This window comes from Felis catus, chromosome X (assembly GCF_018350175.1).
Source record: "Felis catus isolate Fca126 chromosome X, F.catus_Fca126_mat1.0, whole genome shotgun sequence".
Classification (NCBI taxonomy): domain Eukaryota; kingdom Metazoa; phylum Chordata; class Mammalia; order Carnivora; family Felidae; genus Felis; species Felis catus.
The window spans coordinates 82,529,433-82,551,874 of NC_058386.1; the positions used below are offsets into that span (position 1 = coordinate 82,529,433).

The following is a 22,442-nucleotide window of genomic DNA, read 5'->3' on the forward strand; positions in this document are numbered from 1 at the left end:
GCCATTACATTCTGGCCTGCCAAGTTTCAGTAGATTGGTCTTCCACTAGTCTTATGTTTCTCCCTTTATATGTTAGAGCGTGTTTATCCCTAGCTGTTTTCAGAATTTTCTCTTTATACTTGTATTTTGCCAGTTTCACTATGGTATATCGTGCAGAAGATCCATTCAAGTTACATCTGAAGGGAGTTCTCTGTGCCTATTGGATTTCAATACTGTTTCGTTCCCCATATCAGGGAAGTTCTCAGTTATGATTTGTTCAATTACACCTTCAGCCCCTTTCTCTCTTCCTCTTCTGGAATTCCTATTATATGGATATTGTTCCATTTGATTGCATCACTTGGTTCCCTAATTCTCCCCTCATACTCCTGGATATTTTTATCTCTCTTTTTCTCACCTTCGTTTTTTCCATAGTTTTATCTTCTAATTCACCTATTCTCTCCTCTGCTTCTTTAATCTGAGCTGTGGTTGCTTCCATTTTATTTTGAACTTCATTTATAACATTTTTTATCTCCTCATGATTATTCCTTAGTCCTTTGATCTCTGTAGCAATAGATTCTCTGCTGTCCTCTATACTTTTTTTCAAGCCCAGCGACTAATTTTTTTTTACTGTTATTCTAAATCTTTGTTCCGTTATATTGCTTAAATCTTTTTGATAACTTCGTTAGCTGTCTCTACTTCCTGGAGTTTCTTTTGAGGAGAATTCTTCTGTTTCGTCATTTTTGATATTCTCTGGTGTGGCGGGTAACTGCAGGGCTCTTCCCCTGTGCTGTCTGGATTAACTTGTGTTGGTGGGCAGGGCCGCAGTCAGGCCTGATGTCTGTCCCCAGCCCTCCACTGGGGCAACAGTCAGACTGGTGTGTACCTTATCTTCCCATCTCCCAGGGGCAGGACTCACTGTAGAGTGGTGTGGCCCCTGTATGGGCTACTTGCACACTGCCAGGCTTGTGGGGCTACTTTGATTGGCGTATTAGCCAGGGTGGATCCGAAAGGTGCACAGGGACAGGAGGACAGCTCGCTTTGCCATCGGTGGTCCCCTGTGGGAGTGGCCCTGCAACACTGGGAAGGAGGCACACCCATTGGAGGGATGGATCCACAGAAGCACAGCATTTTGTTTCCGCATGGTGCAAGCAAGTTACGTGAAGGGAACTGGTTCCCTTTGGAATTTCCCCTGGGGATGGGAGAGGGAGATGGCGCTGTCCAGTGCCTTTGTTCCCCACCGAGCTGAGCTCTGTCTTCCAGGGCTCAACACCTCTCCCTCCTGGTGTCCTCTCGCCCTCCCACTCTCCGAACAGAGCTGTTGACTTATAACATTCCAGATATTAAGTCCCGCTGGCTGTCAGAACTCATGCAGTCCATCCCTTCTGCTTTTGCAAGCCAGACTCAGGGATTCCACCTTGCCGGGTGGGCTGCCCCTCCAAGGCCCTGGCTCCCTCCCGCCAGTCCATGTAGCATGTACCACCTCTCTGCCCTTCCTACCCTCTTCCGTGGGCCTCTTGTCTACACTTGGCTCTGGAGAGTCCATTCTACTAGTCTTCTGACGGTTTTCTGGGTTATTTATGCAGATATGGATCAAATCTATGAGGTGATCAGCAGGACGAGGTGAACCCAGCATCCTCCTATGCCGCCATCTTCCCACAACCTCAATTAAGATTAAGCTTGCAAGAATTTTTATTGGGATTGTTTTGAATATATATATATATATATATATATATATATATATGTATTTGGTGAGAATAACTATATTAATAGATTTTCAATATGTGAACATGGTATCACTTCCATTGACATAAATCTTATTAAATTCTCCCAGCAACGTTTTGTAGTTGTCATTATGGGGGTCTAAGGGACATATTTTGTTACATCTACTCCTAGGTATTTTATTGGTTTTGTTGCTGCTATATATGGAATTTTTAAATTTAATTTCTCGATTGTTGCTGCTACTACATAAGAATACAATTTATTTTTTCTATATTAACCTCATATCCTATGGCATTGCTAAATTCATTTATTAATTCTAGTCGCTAATTCTAGATTCCCTGCAGCTTTTTACATAAGCATTTATACCATCTACAAGTAGGGACAGTGTTTTTATAAGGAAAAACACAAATAGATGTCACAGCAGTCAAGGAAAAGGACAAGGCCCCTGAAAGAAGTTGAAAACTCTGTGTCTTTCACATAGGATATCTTCTCTCTTTTTTCATTCTTGGAAGTTTCCCACAATCATCACAGTCAAATACAGCTTCATGTAAATGACATATTCAGGTCCTTTCTGATAAGGGGATTTGAGAAGGATGCCAGTGTCCAAGAACTGATTTGGAAAGTAACAAGACATATGTAGAGAGCAATGTAAATGTAACTGGTTTCTGACCATTAGGCCAAACATTTCCAAGTGAATGACAGACTCTGGTCCAGTAGTAAATCAGTCAGGAGGACCAATTTCAGAAGAAAGGTTAGATAAGAACAGGACCACTGGAGATGTGTCCTTTAGGCACTTTGCATCCACTAGCAAGGCTATTATCAAAAAGCAAACAATAACAAGTATTCATGAAGATGTGGAGAATTATAATCTTCATACATTGCTGATAGGAATGTATAACCATGCACTTGCCATTGAAAACAGTTTGGCAATTCTTCCAAAAGTTATACATAGAGCTACCATGTGACCTAACGATTTCCTTGTAGGTATATACTCAAAATAATTGAAAGCATATGTTCACAATATTTGTACACAAATGTTCATAATAGCAAAAGTGCCAACAACCCAAATATCCATCAACTGACAAATCAATAAACAAAATGTGGTATATTCTTGTAACAAAATATTCAATACACATAAAAAGGAATGAAGTCCTGATAAATGCTACAACGTGGGTAAATTTGAAGACACTATCTAAATGAAAACCAAACCTAAAGGGCACGTATTATATGATTCCATTTATATGAAGTGCCCAGAATAGACAAATCTGTTGATACAAAAAGTAGAATAGTGGTGGTAGCTGGTGGGGGTGGGGGGTGGGCTTGACTACTAAAGGGTATATATAAAGTTTCCTTTTGGGGTATTAAAAAGGAGAACATCAATAACCAGATGGAACAATTTATTATTAATAAATAAAACAGTTTGATTATCTCCCAATAAAACAAAAATATATAAACAGTAACATGGACATATTTAGGTAAAAGAAGTCTTTTTTTTTAGTGTTTATTTATTTTTGAAGGAGAGAGAGCATGAGTGGGGAAATGGTAGAGAGAGAAGAAGACACAGAATCCAAAGCAGACTCCAGGCTCTGAACTGCCAGCACAGAGCCCGACACAGGGCTCGAACTCACAAGCTGTGAGATCATGACCTGATCTGAAGTCAGACACTTAACCGACTGAGCCACCCAGGTGCCCCAAAGTCTTTTTTTAATATAATTTATTATCAAGTTAGCTAACATACAGTGTATACAGTGTTCTCTTGGCTTCAGGAGTAGATTCCTATATTCATTGCTTACATTACAGCACCCAGTGCTCATCCCAAAAAGTGCCCCCCTCAATACCCATCACCCATTTCCTCTCCCTGCACCCCCCATCAACCCTCAACTTGTTCCCTGTATTTAAGTGTCTCTTACGATTTGCCTCCCTCTGTTTGAAACTATTTTTTCCTCTTCCCTCCCCCCATGGTCTTCTGTTAAGTTTGTCAAATTTCACATATGAGAGAAAACATGATATCTGTCGTTCTCTGAGTTATTTCACTTTGCATAATAACCTTCAGTTCCATCCACGTTGTTGCACATGGCAAGAGTTCATCGGGAATACAAACTGGTGCAGCTGCTCTCAAAAACAGTATGGAAGTTTCTCAAAAAATCAAGAAGTCTTTTACTATATGACAAAGTTGACATGTCAATCTGAAAAGAAATCTGTGTCACTCAATATATTTTTCTCATTTCTTTGTGTTATGCTAACTTGGGAACCAGCAAATTAATGTAACTCCCAGAACTAGGCCTCTCAGCCCAAGGGGGAAGCATTTTATTTCCAACATCCCTCCCTATTAAGAAGTTAATTTCCACCTATGCATGATAAAGCATGGGTACCATATGACAAAAGTTCGTAATAACCAGTCTTGTCATCTAAGAATAAGGAATATAAGCTTGAATCCCAGGTCTGCCATTTACTAGGTATGTTTTGGACACAGTTAGGAAGTAGATGAGTATGTAATACATGATAATCACACTCCAAAATTCCCTTTTCCATAACTATTTAGACTATTTACATCATACTAAGCAATTTCTGATACACCAACATTTTGTGTCATCTGTCAGGAGGCCGTAGTTCAGTCAACCAACTGAGCAAACAATAAGAATCTAGCTGCATGAGACAACACATTGAATTTAGAATCTCTGCTATGTGCAAAAATATTTATGAATTCAATTTAATTTATTAATTTAACAAATTGTTTAGCATGTACTACATACCTGGTGCTGTTCTAGGTATTGGGGAATCACAACACTAAACAAAACAGCAAAAAAAAAATGTCTTCATAGAACTTGAATTCCTGTTGGAAAAACAAGACAAAGCTCAGGAGGAAACATCTGAAGGAGGCAAAGGAGTGATCTAGGCAGATATTTGAGGGTAGAGTCTTCCAATCAGAGGGAAAAGCAATGCAATGGACCTGAATTGAAAGCATGCCTGAAAAAAGTAGCTAAAATTATGCCATTTCCCAGCTTTAATATTCTCACACATATTTTCAAGATTTGCCGAAGTAACAAATAAATTGAAAAAGTAGGATTTGTAGGATACCATAATAAAACATTTTTTTTTACCTGCTGTCTATGTAAACCTACTTTTTCACACTAGTTCTCCTGTCCCTTGAGTTGAATCTAGGGTATGTCCCATGACTTCCTTGCATGTCTGTAAGTAAAAATATCCTCCTGTCAGTTGTAGTCACAAAACAGTTTCCGTTCAATTAAGGCAGAAAAGAAATAACAATTGTATAATTGTATAACTTGTATAACTGGTACCATTATGGCCATATAGTACTGGCACTTTCTATGTTGTGAAGGTATCTAAAGTTAACTCTTTCCCTTGTGTGGTTCCCTTTTTTGGTTCTCTAGGGCTTCCTCCATTGTTGAAAATCTCTTACTTGCTCTTCTCTTGAAATGTCAAAAAAATTAGTCTTGCCTTTTAGATTTCTCAGGGATGAGTTAGATACCTACTGTGTTAACAAGTTATGGGGACACTGAATAGACCCATTGACTTTTTTGCCTTAGGACTGAGGTGACAGTGAAGAACAGCAACTCCTTCTCTACAGTGGAAGCACTCATGAAATGCCAATAGTTCTCGCTAAAAATCCTCTTCAATCTCTGACAATCTTTTTGGCCTCTCAAAAGTCTTTTGTAGTCTAAAAATGTGTAGTTATCTAGGGGTAACCAACTCAGTACTCATCCAAGTCCTTTGCATGACCTGTTTTTATCACCTTGTTTTACACTTTGGAATTTGACAGTAGTGGAAACCAATTATCTTGAGACCTCAACCAAAAATGTGACTGAAATAGGTTATTTTATATATATATATATATATATATAGAGAGAGAGAGAGAGAGAGAGAGAATAAAATTCTGCAATTCATCTGATGTATGAGCTGTCTATTTCATTTTTTATAATTATAGTGTCCTCCTTCCCCACCTGGCATGCTGGGTTATAGATTTAGAGAAAATGAGTGACTGAAGGCAATGGGGAGAGAATGAAGACAATTGGTCTCCTTTGGAAGGTGCCTTCAGACAGGCTGTTACAGGTTTTCAAACAAAGCAGGAATACTCTCACCCATAAAGGGGAAGATAAACTAATTTGGTAAGGAAGACATAGTAAGGAATGAAAGTGGGCTTACTATTAGAGTTCAATTTTTCCCCTTCCTTCTTTGATCTCCTCTTCCTCCCAAATCCTTGTACTGCTCATTCCTCAAGGCCTAGCACTGACAACACAGCATCTGAGACCATGCTACTTGGAAGTGAACTCTCCCATCTTTGTCATTGATGGGCATTGAGGCACATGGAGTCTCAACCACTCTTATGGTCCTTAACAATGAATAGTCTGTCTTCTTCCTCTTTCCAGTATGTGTGTGGAAGGCAGGGGCTACTTTCTCAGGAAGTTAGGCACTAGGGTAACAGCAGGGGTCCACCCTCACTCTGCCTAAGTGACTTCTGTTAATGTTTAAATTGTGCATCTCCAGAAATCTTGGACGCTCAGAAGAAGCTATTTGTTTATTGGCTTACAACTACACCTTCTTTCTCCCCACACAAAGTTGGGAGCAGAAGTTTTACTGACTCCTCTTCTGCTTATTCTGCTTACATGTAGTCAGAGACAACATTAACGTCATATTAATGGAATTATTGGCAGAAGATATCCCCACCTTATTATGAAGAAAGTGCTTGTTTTGTGATCAGGTGCTGTGTCCTGAACAATTTCACAGCACATAAGCTCCATTTACATTTGAGTTTAACTTAAACACAACATATTTTATAGTTTTAGATTGGTAATGTATTCATACAATTCAATAATAAAAAATAATTAAGAGGGTGGTTCAATATTCATGAAACAATCAACATGATATGTCACATCAATAAGAGAAAGGATAAACACCACATGATCATTTCAATAAATTCAGAGAAAGCATTCAACAAGGTACAACATCCATTCGTGATAAAACCCCTCAACAGAGTAGGTCTAGAGGGAACATATCTCAACATAATAAAGGCCTTATATGAAAAACCCACAGTGAACATCATACTCAGTGAGGAAACACTTAGAGCTTTTCCCCTAAGGTCAGTAACAAGACAACTATGTCCACTCTTAGCACTTTTATTCAATACAGTACTAGAGTCCTAACCAAAGCAATCAGACAACATAAAGAAATAAAAGGCGCTGATCAAAAAGGATTTAAATAATATAACAGAAAGTGAATTTAGAATAATAGTCATAAAATTAATCGCTGGGCTTGAAAACAGTATACAGGACAGCAGAGAATCTATTGCTACAGAGATCAAGGGACTAAGGAACAGTCACGAGGAGCTGAAAAATGCTTTAAACAAAATGCATAACAAAATGGAAACCACCACAGCTCGGCTTGAAGAGGCAGAGGAGAGAATAGGTGAACTAGAAGATAAAGTTATGGAAAAAGAGGAAGCTGAGAAAAAGAGAGAGAAAAAAATCCAGGAGTATGAGGGGAAAATTAGAGAACTAAGTGATACACTAAAAAGAAATAATATACGCATAATTGGTATCCCAGAGGAGGAAGAGAGAGGGAAAGGTGCTGAAGGGGTACTTGAAGAAATAATAGCTGAGAACTTCCCTGATCTGGGGAAGGAAAAAGGCATTGAAATCCAAGAGGCACAGAGAACTCCCTTCAGACGTAACTTGAATCGATCTTCTGCACGACATATCATAGTGAAACTGGCAAAACACAAGGATAAAGAGAAAGTTCTGAAAGCAGCAAGGGGTAAACGTGCCCTCACATATAAAGGGAGACCTATAAGACTCGTGACTGATCTCTCTTTTGAAACTTGGCAGGCCAGAAAGAATTGGCACGAGATTTTCAGGGTGCTAGACAGAAAAAATATGCAGCCGAGAATCCATTATCCAGCAAGTCTGTCATTTAGAATAGAAGGAGAGATAAAGGTCTTCCCAAACAAACAAAAACTGAAGGAATTTGTCACCACTAAACCAGCCCTACAAGAGATCCTAAGGGGGACCCTGTGAGACAAAGTACCAGAGACATCACTACAAGCATAAAACATACAGACATCACAATGACTCTAAACCCGTATTTTTCTATAATAACACTGAATGTAAATGGATTAAATGCGCCAACCAAAAGACATAGGGTATCAGAATGGATAAAAAAACAAGACCCATCTATTTGCTGTCTACAAGAGACTCATTTTAGACCTGAGGACACCTTTAGATTGAGAGTGAGGGGATGGAGAACTATTTATCATGCTACTGGAAGCCAAAAGAAAGCTGGGGTAGCCATACTTATATCAGACAAACTAGACTTTAAAGTAAAGGCTGTAACAAGAGATGAAGAAGGACATTATATAATAGTTACAGGGTCTATCCATCAGAAAGAGCTAACAATTATAAATGTCTATGCGCCGAATACCGGAGCCCCCAAATATATAAAACAATTACTCATAAACATAAGCAACCTTATTGATAAGAATGTGGTAATTGCAGGGGACTTTAACACCCCACTTACAGGAATGGACAGATCATCTAGACACATGGTCAATAAAGAAACAAGGGCCCTGAATGAGACATTGGATCAGATGGACTTGACAGATATATATAGAACTCTGCATCCCAAAGCAACAGAATATACTTTCTTCTCGAGTGCACATGGAACATTCTCCAAGATAGATCATATACTGGGTCACAAAACAGCCCTTCAAAAGTTTACAAGAATTGAAATTATACCATGCATACTTTCAGACCACAATGCTATGAAGCTTGAAATCAACCACAGAAAAAAGTCTGGAAAACCTCCAAAGGCATGGAGGTTAAAGAACACCCTACTAACGAATGAGTGGCTCAACCAGGCAATTAGAGAAGAAATTAAAAAATATATGGAAACAAACGAAAATGAAAATACAACAATCCAAACGCTTTGGGATGCAGCGAAGGCAGTCCTGGGAGGAAAATACATTGCAATCCAGGCCTATCTCAAGAAACAAGAAAAATCTCAAATAGAAAATCTAACAGCACACCTAAAGGAAATAGAAGCAGAACAGCAAAGGCAGCCTAAACCCAGCAGAAGAAGAGAAATAATAAAGATCAGAGCAGAAATAAACAATATAGAATCTAAAAAAACTGTAGAGCAGATCAACGAAACCAAGAGTTGGTTTTTTGAAAAAATAAACAAAATTGACAAACCTCTAGCCAGGCTTCTCAAAAAGAAAAGGGAAATGACCCAAATAGATAAAATCATGAATAAAAATGGAATTATTACAACCAATCCCTCAGAGATACAAACAATTATCAGGGAATACTATGAAAAATTATATGCCAACAAATTGGACAACCTGGAAGAAATGGACAAATTCCTGAACACCCACACTCTTCCAAAACTCAATCAGGAGGAAATAGAAAGCTTGAACAGACCCATAACCAGCGAAGAAATTGAATCGGTTATCAAAAATCTCCCAACAAATAAGAGTCCAGGACCAGATGGCTTCCCAGGGGAGTTCTACCAGACGTTTAAAGCAGAGATAATACCTATCCTTCTCAAGCTATTCCAAGAAATAGAAAGGGAAGGAAAACTTCCAGACTCATTCTATGAAGCCAGTATTACTTTGATTCCTAAACCAGACAGAGACCCAGTAAAAAAAGAGAACTACAGGCCAATATCCCTGATGAATATGGATGCAAAAATTCTCAATAAGATACTAGCAAATCGAATTCAACGGCATATAAAAAGAATTATTCACCATGATCAAGTGGGATTCGTTCCTGGGATGCAGGGCTGGTTCAACATTTGCAAATCAATCAACGTGATACATCACATTAAAAAAAAAAAAGGGAAGAACCATATGATCCTGTCAATCGATGCAGAAAAGGCCTTTGACAAAATCCAGCACCCTTTCTTAATAAAAACCCTTGAGAAAGTCGGGACAGAAGGAACATACTTAAAGATCATAAAAGCCATTTATGAAAAGCCCACAGCTAACATCATCCTCAACGGGGAAAAACTGAAAGCTTTTTCCCTGAGATCAGGAACACGACAAGGATGCCCACTCTCACCGCTGCTGTTTAACATAGTGCTGGAAGTTCTAGCATCAGCAATCAGACAACAAAAGGAAATCAAAGGCATCAAAATTGGCAAAGATGAAGTCAAGCTTTCGCTTTTTGCAGATGACATGATATTATACATGGAAAATCCGATAGACTCCACCAAAAGTCTGCTAGAACTGATACAGAAATTCAGCAAAGTTGCAGGATACAAAATCAATGTACAGAAATCAGTTGCATTCTTATACACTACTAATGAAGCAACATAAAGACAAATAAAGAAACTGATCCCATTCACAATTGCATCAAGAAGCAGAAAATACCTAGGAATAAATCTAACCAAAGATGTAAAGGATCTGTATGCTGAAAACTATAGAAAGCTTATGAAGGAAATTGAAGAAGATTTAAAGAAATGGAAAGATATTCCCTGCTCATGGATTGGAAGAATAAATATTGTCAAAATGTCAATACTACCCAAAGCTATCTACACATTCAATGCAATCCCAATCAAAATTCCACCAGCATTCTTCTCAAAACTAGAACAAGCAATCCTAAAATTCATATGGAACCACAAAAGGCCCCGAATAGCCAAAGGAATTTTGAAGAAGAAGACCAAAGCAGGAGGCATCACAATCCCAGACTTTAGCCTCTACTACAAAGCTGTCATCATCAAGACAGCATGGTATTGGCACAAAAACAGACACATAGACCAATGGAACAGAATAGAAACCCCAGAACTAGACCCACAAACGTATGGCCAACTAATCTTTGACAAAGCAGGAAAAAACATCCAATGGAAAAAAGACAGCCTCTTTAACAAATGGTGCTGGGAGAACTGGACAGCAACAGGCAGAAGGTTGAAACTAGACCACTTTCTCACACCATTCACAAAAATAAACTCAAAATGGATAAAGGACCTAAATGTGAGACAGGAAACCATCAAAACCTTAGAGGAGAAAGCAGGAAAAGACCTCTCTGACCTCAGCCGTAGCAATCTCTTACTCGACACATCCCCAAAGGCAAGGGAATTAAAAGCAAAAGTGAATTACTGGGACCTTATGAAGATAAAAAGCTTCTGCACAGCAAAGGAAACAACCAACAAAACTAAAAGGCAACCAACGGAATGGGAAAAGATATTCGCAAATGACATATCGGACAAAGGGCTAGTATCCAAAATCTATAAAGAGCTCACCAAACTCCACACCTGAAAAACAAATAACCCAGTGAAGAAATGGGCAGAAAACATGAATAGACACTTCTCTAAAGAAGACATCTGGATGGCCAACAGGCACATGAAAAGATGTTCAGCGTCGCTCCTTATCAGGGAAATACAAATCAAAACCACACTCAGGTATCACCTCACGCCAGTCAGAGTGGCCAAAATGAACAAATCAGGAGACTCTAGATGCTGGAGAGGATATGGAGAAACGGGAACCCTCTTGCACTGTTGGTGGGAATGCAAATTGGTGCAGCCGCTCTGGAAAGCAGTGTGGAGGTTCCTCAGAAAATTAAAAATAGACCTACCCTATGACCCAGCAATAGCACTGCTAGGAATTTATCCAAGGGATACAGGAGTACTGATGCATAGGGCCACTTGTACCCCAATGTTCATAGCAGCCCTCTCAACAATAGCCAAATTTGGAAAGAGCCTAAATGTCCATCAACTGATGAATGGATAAAGAAATTGTGGTTTATATACACAATGGAATACTACATGGCAATGAGAAAAAATGAAATATGGCCTTTTGTAGCAACGTGGATGGAACTGGAGAGTGTGATGCTAAGTGAAATAAGCCATACAGAGAAAGACAGATACCATATGGTTTCACTCTTATGTGGATCCTGAGAAACTTAACAGGAACCCATGGGGGAGGGGAAGGAAAAAAAAAAGAAAAAAGAGGTTAGAGTGGGAGAGAGCCAAAGCATAAGAGACTGGTAAAATCTGAGAACAAACTGAGGGTTGATGGGGGGTGGGAGGGAGGAGAGGGTGGGTGATGGGTATTGAGGAGGGCACCTTTTGGGATGAGCACTGGGTGTTGTATGGAAACCAATTTGTCAATAAATTTCATATAAAAAAAAAGAAATAAAAGGCATCCAAATTGGTAAAGGAGAAGTAAAACTTTTACTATTTGCAGATGACATGATACTCAATATAGAAAATCCTAAAGGCTTCACCAAAAAATTACTAAAATTGATAAGTGAATTCAGTAAATTTGCAGCATACAAAATTAATTTACAGAAATCTGTTGTATTCGTATACAGAAATCTGTTGCATTTCCATGAAGGAGTGGAAAGTGAGATTAAGAAAACAATTTCATTTATAATTGCACCAAAATAATAAAACATCTATGAATAAACTTAACCAAAGAGGTGAAAGTCTTCTACTCTGAAAACTACAAAACACTGATGAAAGAAATTCAAGACCACATAAAGAAATGGAAAGACATTCTATGCTCATGGATTGGAAGAAAAAATACAGCAAAACCTTGGATTGTAAGTAACTTGTTCTGTGAGTGTTCTGCAAGACAAGCAAACATTTCTAATAAATTGTAATTTGATAAATGAGCGATGTCTTGCAATAGGACTAATACGTGATGCCAAACACCACATGATCACAACTGGTTCTGATCACAACTATTCTCTTTCTTTCTCTCTCTCGCTGCAGGATTTTGGGTAATCGTCATAGTAATGTTACATTTCCATGAAATCCTAAAAAGGAGGCAAAAGGAAGTGTCATTGGATAGATTCCTTGTTAAAGTTGCATGAAAATAAAAAGATTCCATTGAGCCAATAGATAACGGTGATTACATTAGTGGTAGTGAAATTCATCATACACAATAACCCTCCTCTGTCTTGTCCCCCTCACATCAGCCACAAAGCTTTTCAAAGGTAAATGCAGGTTAATTTGTTATTTTTTTATATTTTGTATTTTTTATTACTGTGTATTATATTTCTTATAGGGAAATTCGCTTTGTTATGCAAGTGCTTTGTATTACAAACATGTTTCTGGAATGAATTATGCTTGCAAACCAAGGTTTTACTGTATTGTTAAAATATATATACTACCCAAAGTAATCTACACATTTAGTTCAATCCCTATTAAAATGCCAACAGCATTTTCCACAGAACTAGGACAAACAATCCTAAAATTTGTATAAAACCACAAAAGATCCCAAATAGCCAAAGGAACCTTGAAAAAGAAAAGCAAAGCTGGAGGCATCACAATTCCACACTTCAAGTTATATCATTGAAAATGGTAGTAATTAAAACAGTATGGTACTGGCATAAAAATAGACAGATCAATCAAATAGAATATTAGAAAAATAGAAATAAACCCAATATTATATGGTCAATTAATCTTTGACAAAGGAGGAATGAATATACAATGAGAAAAATACAGTCTCTTCAAACAATGGTGTTGGGAAAAATTGGAAAGCTACATACAAGAATGAAACTAAGCCACTTTCTTTTACCATACACAAAAATAAACTCAAAATGGATTAAAGACTGAGGCAACTGGGTGGCTCAGTCAGTTAAGCATACGACTTCAGCTCAGGTCATTATCCCATAGTCCATGAGTTCGAACTCCGCTTCTGGCTCTGTGATGAAAGCTCAGAGCCTGGAGCCTGCTTCAGATTCTGTGTCTCCCTCTCTCTCTTCCCCTCCCTACTCACACTCTATTCTCTCAAAAATAAATAAACATTAAAGAGTTTTAAAAAAATGGATTAAAGACCAATTGAGACCTGAAACCACAAAAATCCTTGAAGAGAGCACAGGTAGTAATTTCTATGACATCAACCATAGCAACATTTTTCTAGGTAGGTCTGCTGAGGCAAGGGAAACAAAACCAAAAATGAACTTTTGGGATTACATCAATATAAAAAGTTTCTACGCAGTGAAGGAAAAAATCAACAAAACAAAAAGGCAACCTACTGAATGAGAGGATATATTTTCAAATGACATACCCATTAAAGAGTTAGTATCCTAAATATATAAAGAATTGATACAACTCAAGACCCCCCCAAAAAATAACCCAATTGAAAAATGGGCAGAAGACATGAACAAAGAAGACATAGAGATGGCCAACGGACACATGAAAAGATCCTCAGCGTCAATAATCATCAGGGAAATGCAAGTCAAAACTACAATGAGATATCCCCTCACACTTGTCGGAATGGCTAAAATAGAATAAAAAAAAAACCACAAGAAATAGGAAGTGTTGGTGAGGATGTGGAGAAAAAAGAACCCTCTTATACTGTTGGTGGGAATGCAAAATGGTGCCACCATTGTGGAAAACAGTGTGGAGTTTCTTCAAAAAGTTAAAAATACAACTACTCTATGACCCAGTAATCACACTACTGGGTATTTACCCAAAAAATACAAAAACACTAATTCAACAGGATACATGCACCTTTATGTTTGTTTATAGCAGTGTTACTTACAATAGTCAAATTATGGAAGCAGCCCATGTGTGCACTGACTGATGAATGAATAAAGAAGTGGTGTTTATATAGAGAGAATGGAATAATTTTCAGCCATAAAAAAGAACAAAATCTTGGGGTGCCTGGGTGGCTCAGTTGGTTGGGCGTCTGACTTCAGCTTAGGTCATGATCTCATGGTTTGTGGGTTCAAGCTCCATGTCGGGCTCTCAGCTCAGAGCCTGGAGCCTGCTTCAGATTCTGTGTCTCCATCTCTCTCTGCTCCTCCCCTGCTTACACTCTTCTGTCTCTCTCTCTCAAGAATAAATAAACATTAAAAAAAATTAAAAAAGGATAAAATCTTACCATTTGTAACAGCATGGCTAGAGAGGATTATCCTAAGGAAAATAAGCCAGTCAAAGAAAGACAAACACCATATGATCTAACTAATATGTGGGATTTAGGAAACAAAACAAATAAGAGAGAGAGAGAGAGAGAGAGAGAGAGAGAGAGAAACCAAGAAACAGATTCTTAACTATAGAGAAGAAACTGATGGTTACTAGAGGAGAATTGGATGGAAGGATGGCTGAAATAGGTGATGGGTTTTAAAGAGTACATTTATTATGATGAATAAAAGTTTGATGACTTTATTTAACAAAAATATATATTTGTTTTCCTTTTCCTCAGCCCTTCCCTTCTCTTCCTGGACAATTCAGTTCTAACACCATTAGATAGGGAAAAGGAAGATAGGTGTTTTTGCCAGAGAACAGAGTTATATTGGCCTGAGCAGGGTGAAGAAGACATCCAACCTGGGCAACCTTGGAGAGAGACTCATTGTAAAGATTTAGTGCCTAAGACTGTAAAGAGAGCTTCCTAGGTAGGAAACTATCCAGGTGAGGAGCATTGGATTCTTTTTATTTGGTTGAAGAGAGTGTCCATGTGGAGGCAATATGTGGCAGACTTGAGCAGGATTTCAGATCTGAGCAGGGTGAGAAACATGTCCATGCAGAAGCCTGCTAGTAATCTGAAGAGGATACCTATATGGCTCTCAATTGATAAAGATATAGAAATATAGAAATATACATGTAAGTGTGTAAATGCATATAAGTGTGAGTACCTATGTCTGTGTGTGTACATGTATATACAAACATTGCCTAATTCTTTCCACTGAGAGAGCCCAGGGGCCCAGTATGCCAATAGAAACAGACCTAGTGTCCATATCATGTCTTTTAAATACTATTATTGAATAAAAAGAATAAGAACTCCTTGGAGAAATGGCTGATTACATGGTTGTGGTAGGTAAAGAACATAATGAGCCTGGAACATATTGCAATGCCAGAAAGCAAAGTGGCAAAAAAATGATGGCATACCAAAAGGACATATAAGCCGGTATTAACAGGCTCCTACAAATCAAATAAAGGACAATATGAGTATCAAATTAAATAATGATAGAAGATAGTGTAATCCATTGGATCAAAAAAAATATGATTCAGTATCTAAATAAATAAATATAAAAATAAACATTTAGATAGTTTCAAAATACCTACCCATAAAATATTTAATAATTACAAAGGGAAAAGACACTGGAATGATCTGGAAGTCACCACCTTAAACAAATGGTCAAAGAAGACATTGTAAATAATGGAACAAATTGAAATTGTGTCACCTGATAGGATAAACAGCACACCAAAGCAATGCTTCTGTGATATTCCTGCCAAAGATGCATAACATATGAATCCATTCTAGAAGAATGATCAGGCAAAATCAAATTGAAGGACACTGTAGAAAATAACTGGACTTGTAGCTTCATGAACTTACAGATTCATGAAAGTCAAGAAAAAAATGGAGGGTATATTCTATACTGAAGGAGATAAAGAGATCTGAAAGCAAAATGTAACAGGTGATTCTGAACTAGAATGTCATTTTGCTATAAAAGATATTGATGATCGCTTCTCAGCCTTTTGGCTAAGATCAAGTGTAAAAGATATTGTTGAATAACTGGCAAAAAAATTATTGGGGCCTGAGTTTAGATGGTAGTAGTGAATTCAGCAGCTTAAAACAACATCTCTTTATTAACTCTCAGTTCTATAGCTCAATAGTCTGGGAGGACTTGGCTAGTTTCCTGTTTAGGATCTCATGAGGTTAAAATGAAGGTGTTGATTGTTCTAGCCTCTTATCTGGAGGGTCAGGGGGAAGAATCCCCTTCAAACTTTATTCAGGTGGTTGGGAGAATTCAATCTCTTGAAGTGGTAGGATTAATGTCCCCATACCCTTGTTTACTTTTCCTTGCTGACTTTTGACAGGGCATTGCTCTCAGCTGCTAGAGGTTTCTCTGATATCCTTGCATTTGGTCCATGCCATTTTCAAAGCCAGCAATGGTAATGCATCCAAGCATTATCATGCTTTGAATTTCTCTGACTTTAACTTGTTAACAGCCATATAAATCTTTCTCCTTTTAAAGGGAGTGATTATGGACACCTGGGTGGCTCATTGGGTTACGCATCTGACTCTTGATCTCAGTTCACGTCATGATCTCACAGTTCATGAGTTCAAGCCCCGCATGGCGCTCTGTGCTGAGGGCATGAAGCCTGCTTGGGATTCTGTCTCTCCTTCTCTCTGCCCCCACCTGCTCGTGCACTCTCTCTCTCTCTCTCAAAATAAATAAATAAACTTAAAAAAAACTAATTAAACCTGAAATTATGAGCAAAGCAATAGAAAGCATAAAAATAATTTAATTCTTTAGAGCAAAGAAAGAGATGTTTCCCTAGAGCCTCCAGAAAGGAATACAGCTCTGCCAACATCATTATTTTTTGCAAATGAGACCTATGTCGGACTTCTGACCTAGATAATTGTGAAATAATATAAAACCTTTATATTTAAAGTAATATACTAAGTTTGTGGTAATGTTTTATGGCAGCAATAGAAAACTAATACAGAAGAGGAAGAAATCTGTTCCAACTCATTTTACAACAACCAAACCAGAGAAATATAGTACAAATAAAGAAAACTAAGAGTAGTATCCCTCATATTACCAGATTAAATCTCTCTCTCTTTCTCACTCTTTCTCTCTCTCACTCCCACTCTCTCCCCAAGTGGGATTTATTCCAAGAACGAAAGGCTAATTCAATATTTGAAAATAAATCAGTCCACCACATTAAGAATCTAAAGAAGAAAAACTCTATGAGCATAGCCATAGATGCAGAGAAATCTTTTGACAAAATACAACATCTATTAATGATAAAAACTTTCAATTAAGTATAAATAGAAGTTAACTTCCACAACCTGATAAAGGGCTTCTACAAAAACATCCAGGTAACATATGTAGTGGTGAGGGCTGAATATTTTCTCTCAAGTCTGGGAGCAAGGCAAGCATATCCACTCTCAGCAGTCACCTTTGACATCATAATGAAAGTCTTATCAAGTGCAACAAAACAACAACAACAACAACAACAAAAGGAATGAAAAGCATATAGTTTGGAATGTAAAAATAAAATTATACCGTGTAGCACTGTGTCAACTATACTTTAACAAATAAACAAAGTAAAGTTTCCTTCTTGTGGATGACATTATTTTCTATGTAGGAAACCCCAAGAATCAGATATTGGAAAAGAAGAAATAAAACAAAAACAACTAGAAATGCATAACCAAAAATATGAACTGCAACACATACCTCAGAACTTATAGAAAAATTAACTCAAAATGAAACAGATATGTCAATGCATTAAATGTAAATGTAAAGCAAAAAATATAAATTCTGGAAGAAAACATAGGAGATATTTGTGTGATGTTGACTTTGGCAACGAGTTTTAAGGTGTGACAACAAAAGAAAAGTTTTTATGTATGACATCCGTAAAAGAAAAAAAATGATAAATGGAACTTAAACAAAATGAAAATCTTTTGCTATATAAAAGGCCTGTTAAAAGAGTAAAAAGACAGCCACACTAGGAGAAAATATTTTATAAAACACATTTCCTGAATATTTTTAAAAACTGTTAAAACACACCAAAAGAAAAAAAACTCAATTAAGAAATTGTCAAAATATCTGAATATATCCAAATGGTACCTAAGCACATATGAAAATATGTTTGATATTGTTAGTCATTAGAGAAATGCATGTTAAAACCACAATGAAATACTGGTGTACACCTATTAGAATGGATAAAATTGAAAAACTCCACAATTGCAAATACTTGTGAAGATTTGTAACAAGAGGAATTTCCATGCATTGCTTGTAGAAATGTAAATGATACAGCTACTTTGGATAACATATCCACAGTTTAATATAAAGTTAATCATACATACACTTACCATATGACCCAGGAATCTCAGTTGTATGTATTTGTCCAAGTGAATTTCAAGTGTGTATTCACACAAAAACCTGTACACAAAATGTTCATTATAGTATTATTCATAATCACCAAAATCTGAAAACAATCCAGATGTCCTTCAACAAGTGAATATATAAATAAACCTTGGCACATCCATTAAATGGAATACTACTAAGCAATGAAAAGAAACAAACTCTTGTTTTATGAATAAATTTGAAGCATTATGTTAGTGAATAAAATCAGATCTTAAAGGCTGCATATAGGGGGCACCTGGGTGGTTCAGTCAGTTAAGGTACAACTCTTGGTTTCAGCTCAGGTTATGATCTCATGGTTTGTGGGTTCAAGCTCCGCAACGGGCTCCATGCTGACAGCTTGGAGCCTGCTTGGGATCCTCTTTCTCCCTCTCTCTCCCCCTCCCCACTAGTGCTCTCTGTCTCTCAAAAATAAATTAAAATTTAGTAAAAAAAAAAAAAGCTACATATAATATGATCACAGTTTATGACATTCTGAAAAAGGAAAAACTATAGAATCAGAATCAGTTCAGTGGCTCCCAGGAGCTGGGGGTGATGGATGTGACTGATAACAGAGTCTGCACAAGAGAATTTTTAGGGTGGTGAAACTCTGCTATATGTTACTGTTGTAGTTAATGTACATGTTAAAACCCATAGAACATACACCACCACCAAAGGTGACTCTTTCCCTATGCCAGTATTTTTCAACTGGGAGCAATTTTGCCCACCAAGGGTTATTTAGCAATGCCTGCAGACATTTTTCGTTCTCACACTGTGGAGGTGTGTGCTACTGGCATCCAGTGGGTAGAGGCCAGGAATACTGATAAACATCCAACAATTCACAGGGCAGCCATCCAAACAAAGAATGATCAAGCCTAAAATGTCAATAATGCCAAAGTTGAGAAACCTTGATATATGCATGGAAAAATTTTTTAAATCGGCCAGACTGTAAGAAGAACCCAGGATGGAATACAGACTGTAACAAATGCATTTAATTGTATCATAAATGTGTCTTAGTCCATTTGAGCTATTATAATAAAATACTATAGACTTGGTAGTTTATAAATAATAAACATTTATTTTTCACAGTTCTAGAGGCTTGAACAAGTGTGCCAGCATGTTTGGATTCTGACGAAGGCCCTTTCCTGCATTGCAGACTGCTGATTTCTCACTGTGTCCTCTCATGGTGAAAGGGACTAGGGAGCTCCCTGGAGTCTCTTTTATGAGAACACAAACCTCATTCTTGAGTGTTCTACCCTCATGATCTAAGCACCTCTCAAAGGCCCTACTTCCTAATATCATCACACTGGGCATTAGGATTTCAACATATAAATTTGGTTGTGATGGGGACACAAACATTCAGACCATAGCAAAATGTATGCCGTCACTTCACTAAAGTGGATGAAGAATAATGGAGCTGACCTAAGTAACTTTGGAAAACAGTGTTTTGACTGACTGCAAAGCTAAAGACAAAAAGAACCATACTCTCGTTGGTATATTTGTTTCTCACCGAATATTATATAGAAATTTATTACATGTATAGAAATACATTGCATGCATATGAGGGTTGAACAAATAAGTTAATATAGATAATGGGAGCCAAGTTTCTCACTGTCAGAGAAAGAAGTTGCACAGAAGAAAGTTTTAGAGTTAGAGATATCAATATGAACTTGTGTGTGTGTGTGTGTGTGTGTGTGTGTGTGTACACAGAGTAGTGTAAATATATTTACTAGTTCTGTCCACTGAGAAGGTCTAGACACAATGCTGTCCCTCTAGCAATGAACACATGTAAGGCCAAGATCTTCATTTCTAAATACCACTTTCTAATAAAAGGAATCAGGACTTCTTAGAAAAACCGCTGATTCTTGGGCCAGAGAAGGGAAAATACAAGATTAACCCGGAACATCTTATAGTACCAGAAAGTAAGGATGTGATTTAAAAACAGTATGCAAGTGTATTCATTTTCTATTGCTACATAACAACCACCAAGTTAGTGGCTTAAAACAGAAGTCCAGATGGGTTCAACTAGATTCTTTACTTACAGTCTCAAAAAAATGAAACAAAACAAAACAAAAAAACAGCAATTAAGGGCCAACCAGCTTGGGCTCTTGTCTGGAGACTCTGAGAAAGAACATGCTCTCAGTCTCATTCAAGTTGTTAACACAATTCAGTTCCATACAGATGTAGGACTGAGGTCCCTGTTTTCTTCCTGGATGTTAGGTGCAGGTTGTTTTCAGCTTCTAGAGACTCCCTATATTCCTTCACTTCTGGCCACCACCATTTACAAAGCCAGCAATGATAAATTAAATCCATTTCATTCTTTGAATATCCCTAACTTTCTCTTCTTTTCTTTTCTGCCTTCCGCTTCTGCCACCAGCTAGAGAAGGTTCTATGCTTCAACAGTTCATGTGATTATTTTGGGCCAACCAGAATAATCCAGGAAAATTTCCCAAGGTTAAAGTCAGCTTATTGTGTTAAATTACATCTGAAAAATCCCCTTACAGCAGTACCTACATTGGTGTTTTACTGGATAACCAAAAAACAGGAATCTTTGGGGTGTCTTGAAAATTCTGCCTAACACATTGGGCATTTAAAGGAACTTAAGCCAATCCAAATAAGCTTCTAGTGGCCAAAACTGGATCCATTTGAAAAAAATAAAGATATTATTGAATTATATCACAAAGAATAACAACATCCATACTGATATAAATAGATATATAGATGATAGGTAGATGATAAATAGGTAGATGTATAGATAAATAAATGATAGACAAATAGATAGATAGAAAAATAGATAAAATAGAACTTCCTTACTAAATAATTCCAAGTAATAAATGTAGTCAGTATGATAGATATAGAAAATCACCATTAGAACACCAAGGTAGTAATTGTTGCATGTAAGAACTACTGATGAATGCTAAACTTAATGAGTAAAACTTTAAGGAGAAACAGGATATTTGCATAGCCTCAAAGTAGCTCCTCTCCAAATTTTAATTAATTACTATGTTTTTTAAAAAAAAAACATACACCCACAAATTATTTGATACTTCTCCCCCAGGAGGTCAAGCTTAATTTCCCTTCTCTTGAGTATGGCCTGGACTTAGTGACTCACTCACTTCTAAGAAATAGAATATGAAAATGGAGAAAGATCCTACAAAGGAAGAACTTGGCAGACATCATCTTAGTCAAGGAATCAAAGTTAACACCATCACTAATAAATCATGTTGATATCATAACACATGAATCATATCACAGAACATCACAGGAAAGGACACATTGCCTCTGTAGTATTCTTCCCCAAATCCCATAATCTCAATAATCATGAGAAAACATCAGACAAGCCCAAACTGAAGGACATCCTCTAAAATAGCTGACAGTACTCTTCAAAAAAATATCAAGGTTATGAAACAAAAGAACAACTTTCAGAAAATGTAGTAGAATCAGGAGACATGTTAAATAAATACAGTTAGTACCCTGGATTAAACCTTAGGAACAGAAAAAAAGGACTTTTGGGAAAACTTGTTGACATTTGTATAAAGTGTCTAGTTTAGTTAATAGTGTTGACTGTTAATTTCTTAATTTTAACAGGTGAAATATGTTAATATTTGGGAAATCTGGATTAAGAGTATACAGGAGCTCTCTTTACCATCGTTGTAACTCTTGTGTAAAATATTCCAAAATAGGGGCGCCTGGGTGGCTCAGTCGGTTGAGCCACTGATTTCGGCTCAGGTCATGATCTCACAGCTCGTGAGTTCGAGCCCCGCCTTGGGCTCTGTGCTGACAGCTCAGAGCCTGGAGCCTGCTTCAGATTCTATGTCTCCCTCTCTCTCTGCCCCTCCCCAACTCATGTTCTGTCTCTCTCTGTCTTAGAAATAAATAAACATTTAAAAAAATATTCCAAAATAAAAAGATTTTTTTAATGTAGGT

General features: G+C 37.4%; 1 long non-coding RNA gene across 2 annotated transcripts in view; it reads right to left on the reverse strand.

Annotated features, from left to right (window-relative positions):
- Positions 1 to 18,809, reverse strand: part of LOC111558725 — a 75,976-nt gene extending 57,167 nt beyond the window's left edge. The window contains exons 1-2 of one of the 2 annotated variants that reach the window (XR_006593154.1): positions 18,485 to 18,809; positions 4,452 to 4,531 (exon numbers count right to left, since the gene is read on the reverse strand). This is a non-coding gene — a long non-coding RNA (uncharacterized LOC111558725). The remainder of the gene's footprint in view (positions 1 to 4,451; positions 4,532 to 18,484) is intronic. The other variant, XR_002739848.2, reaches the window with a different exon arrangement.
- Positions 18,810 to 22,442: the final 3,633 nt, after the last annotated feature.